Genomic DNA, 6000 nt, shown 5'->3' with positions numbered 1-6000 from the left:
ATAAGAATCTCACAGGCTTTCCTGCCCAGGCTGGCTTTGAACCTCGATGCTCAGATCTCAGTCTCCTGAGTAGCTAAGATTATAGGAATGAGCCACTGGCGCCCAGCTGGATCATACCTTTTAAAAAGCTCCTTGTCATTTCACTCTTCAAGACTACTGCGTGAGTGATAAAACTGTTGGGGCCATCCTAAACCACCAAAAAGCATAACTGAACTGAGGTTTATTTCTCAAACCAAGGTGAGTGAGATTGAAGTCACTCTTGAAACATCAAAGTAAGTACTCTTATTCTCAGACTATTTTTAAAAGCACTGATAGTTAAAAGGGGGGAAAATGTTTCTCTAATCTTTAGGATCCTGATGCTCTTGTCATTTGTGTGTTTGTACCAGAAATTGATAGTCTTACATAATCAACTAAAAACAAGCAGCCAAAGACATTTGCATGATAAGGACAAGGCTATTTTTCTCTTCTCTTTTGATGTGCTTATTTTCTGCACTTGGTTAGTTGATAGTGATTCTCTGGGAAGATTCAATTCAGACTAATAGTTCAAGGCGCATTGCCCACACACTGTCCAGCTTGCTTCCTCTGACACTTCAGCTTTTATCTGCTCTCCACCGACACTTACCAGACATCCAGTTCTCTCTTTCTCTCTCCTTTTCAAGTTATGAAAGTCAAAAAATCTGCCACTTACACTGAGGGCACTTTGCGTCCGTAGAGAAAAGAGGAAATAAAGTAAGGGAAACTCTTCATGTATAGTTTGGCTCCTTTAGATGACTGCTTACCCAGAAACTACTGTTTTCATGTAAATAGGTTTAACAAGAACAGTAAACTTAATACAGAAAGTTAAAATAGCATTTTTCCACTGGATTCTTTCTTTTCTTTTGCCTTCCCCATTAAATTTAAAATAATTACCATGAAAAAAAGTGGATTTCTGACAATATACTGAAGTTGGAAGTATAATTATTATAATTATTAATATATTAATAAATTAATATCATTAATCAACATTATTAATATATTAATAATTATCATCATTATTGCTTTCCCTTCTCTGGTATATCTGGTTCCTATGTAACTATGCAAAAAAGATACTACCTAGGCAGGCATTGTTAATATTTGAAGTATTCATATATACCTTTTTTTTTTTTCCTGGCCCTCAATGCTGTCCCTCATCTCTTCAGCTCAAGGCTCGTGCTCTACCACTTAAGCTACAGCACCACTTCCAGTTTTCTGATTGTTTATTGGAGAGAAGAGTTTCATGGACTTTCCTGTCCAGGCTGGCTTTGAACCACGTTCCTGAATAGCTAGGGTTACAGGCATACGCCACCAGGGCCTGGCTTCATATATTCCTTTTTATAGGTTCTTTGAGTTTATTTCCTGTAGATAATAGCAATATAATTTTTTCTGTTTTTTTTTTCTGTTATTTCTTATTGTAAAGATACTCTCCAGAGGGGTTACATTTGCATGAGTGAGGTAATGAGTACATTTTCTATGGAGCATTGTTACCCCCTCCTTTGTTTTCCCCCTACTATCCCTTCCCTTCCTACCACTCCAATTCCTGCCTCCCCACCCCCCAAAGTTATAAAGTTCATTTTCAACATAGTATCTTGTATGTCTCATTGTTACAATGGGTCAACCTGTAACTTGTTTCAGTATTTTGTTATTTCCCTTCCTCTCCCCAAATTAGAAAAATGTATATATAAGATGTAGGGTACCAGAATCAAATACAGCAATAACAGGGGTTATACCATGGAGGAAGAACATGCAAAAGAAACAAAAAATATCACATAGTACATTAACAACAACAGCAATAAAGAAAAAAAAGTTTTGTGTAAGTATTATGGGGTACACTTCACTTACCATGATCTTATATGGTCAACAATTGCTGGATTAATAAGTAGGCTAAAGACTTAAAGAGAAACTTCTCTGAAGAGGAAATAAGAATGGCCAATAGAGACATAAAGAAATTGTCAACTTCTGTATCTATAAAAGAAATACAAATTAAAACAAGATTAAGATTCCACCTCACCCCAGTTAAAATGGCAATAATCAAGAAATCTAATAACAACAGATGCTGGAAAGAATGTGTCCAAAAGATAATGCTGCTGCACTGTTGGTGGGGGTATAAACTTGTTCAGCCACTCTGAAAAGCAGTATGGAAGTTCCTCAAAAGACTCCACATAGAGCTCCCCTATGACCCAGCAATCCCACTTTTGGGCATTTACCCAAACAATCACAAATAAGGCCATACTAAAGCTACCAGTGCAACTATGTTTATTGTAGCATTATTCACCTTAGTTAAAATATGGAACCAACCCAGATACCTCTCAGTAGATGAATGGATCAAGAAAAGGTGACACGCACACGCACGCGCACGCGCGTGCGCGCACACACACACACACACACACACACTCACAAAATGGAATTCTATGCTCCCATCAGAAAGAATGACACTGTCCCATTTGTTTGGAAATGGAAAGACTTGGAAAAAATTATATTAAATGAATTTAACTGGATCCAAAGAAACATATGTTCCATGGTTTCTCTTATTTGCAATAACTAGTATATGTCTAGGATAATCTTACTAGCAATATAATTTTAAAGTATTCTATAGTACACCCTCTGTAAATATACATTTGAGAAGGAGGGCTCTAATCGAACTTGTCAGCCTGTTAAATATTTATATATGTATTGGAAGGTTCACTTGATTTACTGGTGGTATTCTTCCCTAAAAGATTCGCAAGGAGATAATTGGAAGCATTAAATACAGAAGGAAAGGCATTTGGGTTACCTAGGTGAAAGTTTTTGCTGTATTTCTATTGTGTGCTGTCTTTACATCCTACAGCATAGAGCAACGAATGGCAGAGTAAAAGACACACAAGTCTCATAACTGAGACTTGATATTGACACCCAGGTTTCCAGCCACTATTACCTTGGACAAGACATTTCTCATACTCCAGAATTTTATCTATAAAATTAATGAAGGGTTTGGCTGTATCCAAGACCTTTTCCCTAGAATGTCAAATAGTGAATGTCAACATCTTGGTAAGGAGTAAAGATTTATGTGATGGAATTGCTACTTCCTCCCAAAACTGATACCTTGGCATTCTGTTTTTGCTGAAAGCATTTGTGAGAACAGTAATAGCAGAAAAATCTTTCTGACATTTTTCTGCTATTTTCTTCTGAAGCAAGTCATAAAATTATCCTCTGATCTTGCTCTAAAGTAGATCATAAAACACACATGTCCTCGCCGCCCCAGCTTCCCTACCTCCCTCCTGCTACCTGGAGAAAAAGAAGGAATGTACAGAGAAAAACCTGTATAAAAAGTTCTTGCATCCCTATCATTAATTATTATTATTAATTGATGTCCTTTGCCATCCATTTATGCTACTGTGTAGTTTTCATGAAATTTCATGGTTTTCATCATCTATTTGGGTCTTAATTCTAACTCCCAAGTCTCAGCCTTATAATGAATGAAGAAAAGTAGCTCCTCTCATTGTTCTACAAATGGTTAAGAGGTCAGATAACTTGAGTTTTGACTCTGTATGTATCACTAAAAACAGTGCCATAACTAAAGTATCAGATAAATCTAACAAAACTATTTGCTCTTATGAGTCCTAAATACAGTAATCAGTACTAATTGTTTTGTTGTTTTTGTTTTTTGACAGTATCACAATTTAAAATTAGAATCTTGTACTCTACCACTTTATCTACTCCTTCAAACCTGCTTTTTTGCTGGTTATTTTAAATTTTTCCACAGAAAATTTCAGAGACACTTTTGCTTGCAATGGCCTCAATTTTCAGTCCTCTAGATGTCAGCCTCTTGAGTAGTAAATATTACAGTGAGGCACCCTAATGACCATCACCATCATCAGTCATACTTTTTCATGAGATTGTTAGATGATTGAATTGAATTCCACAATCCAAAGGAGGAAAATCTCATTTCCTATGAAATTTGGCAGTGATGGTAAAACTTACAGAGCTCAGCAAAAAAGTGAATATTTTTGCAACTATACATTTGGATAACATGTCATCAGGGAAGATAGATGGTTATGTGTCAACTTAATGGGGTATAAAGTGTCAGGATTCTTGGACAAATTATGTTTTTGGTAAATTTCAGAGGATATATTTGGATACCTAGTAGAAAGAGTAAAGCAGCCTGAATATCTAAAGAATCAAAATTCTGAGTAGAACAAAAAGATTTTTCCCCTCAGGTATGAAGATATGCCTTCATACTTAGTGGCCCTTAAAGTTGGACATTTGGATATTCTCTGTTTCTAACTTTCAGGTCAAAAATGAGATCTTCCAAGATCTTGAGTCTCAAACACCACATTGGCTCTTCTGTATCTTTAGCTTACCAAGACATCCTGTGGATATGATACTGGAAATCTACATTTCAGCTTAATACTATTTATGTGTATTTATATATCATGCATAAAGTTATATGTCTACATTTTAAATAAATAAACATGTAAGATATATAATATATAATATATGATATATAATACATATGCATATTATATTTGTATACAATATATGTATATATTATGTATTAAGCATATTATGTATATATGTGTATACATCTATCTTATACATCTATATATGTATGTATTATATATAGAGAAAACACAAATACACATAATTTTTACAATTGACTAGTTTCCTTTTTTATGAGCTTTAAGTAGTTGCACAACAGATCAGTTTATGGGATGGGAACAATGTATTTTGATAAATATCATTCCTTACTCTTTTTGATTCTTCCTGAGGAATTTAGACCAGATGTGTTTATTCAAAATGCAGAGAATATACATAGGACACATGGTAAATTACAACTTCACAAAGGCAATCTTGAGACAGTGTTGTATTCACTATTAAAACTAAATATTGTTTTAGGTCAAAATGACAATGCAGATTGATTTATCTGGTTTGAAATCTGATTGGCCAGTTTGGACTGAATATTCAGCTTGTCTCCAGAATTTATTTATTTGTTACATAACGTTGCTGGGAAACATGACTGTCTTTGTGAATGATAGTGAGGCAGAGATTCTAACAGAAAACATAGGTATAACTTGACTTTTAGAATCCAGGAAAGTGTTATATGTATATTATCTGTCATCCTTCCTTTCAAATTTTTTTGAAGAGAAATGAAGAAATCATGCTTATAAAATTGAGATATAAGAAAGCAATCATACTGAACACACTTTACTGCATTAACTCTAAAAATTATGGGCTATATCTTTAGTTATTGAATAAAAACTAACATCAGGAAAAAGTAACAGCCTTTTCCATATATTCCTATGTAGGATGCTGATGAGGTACATGGTTAAAAACGATTTTGCAGTATATTAACTTACTAGATTGAGAGAAAGTGGCTTTACAATTTCTCTTGCTAGAACTCATAAATTTTTGAAGGCATTGTTTTCTCATGATAAATGAGTACTTCTACCCTGACCCTAGTCAACAAATCAGACATCCCCAGGATGTTTTTTTTCAAATCAGGAATGAAATGCTGACAAATAAGCTTTTCTCTACTACCACGGCTGTCAAAGTAGGACGGAGAATGTGTGGGGCATTCAGATAAATGTAACCCCTGTTGTCATGGCAGCCATGGGTACCTGATGCACTTTGGAAACATCCTGTGGCACTGTCACCAGAAATTTACTAAGTGGTGCTGACATATTTCCTGGAAAATGTGGGTGCACACAATTAAGTAGAAAGGAGCAGACTCAGCTCCAAAGCAATGCACAGATCTGTGACTAATGACCATTTAAATTAAAACATTGGATCTAAGTTCCTCTAGTAGAAAGATGATATAGTTCACCTTATCCATCATGACAGAACCTGGCACAGAAATGCAAATATGGAGTGAGTAAATCCCAATGCTGCCCAAACAGGACCCACCGAAACTCTAATATTGTATTAAAGCATCACAAGCATGGTCTCACTTTGTAATTTGGATTTCCTAGAGTCAATTTTTTTCCTCTACTTTCTCTTTCTATAATG

Source organism: Dipodomys merriami, unplaced genomic scaffold, assembly GCF_024711535.1.
Source record: "Dipodomys merriami isolate MVZ:Mamm:240054 unplaced genomic scaffold, mDipMer1.0.p SCAF_20, whole genome shotgun sequence".
Taxonomy (NCBI): domain Eukaryota; kingdom Metazoa; phylum Chordata; class Mammalia; order Rodentia; family Heteromyidae; genus Dipodomys; species Dipodomys merriami.
The sequence above is the reverse complement of the archived record's forward strand: the minus strand, read 5'-3'. Positions refer to the sequence as shown.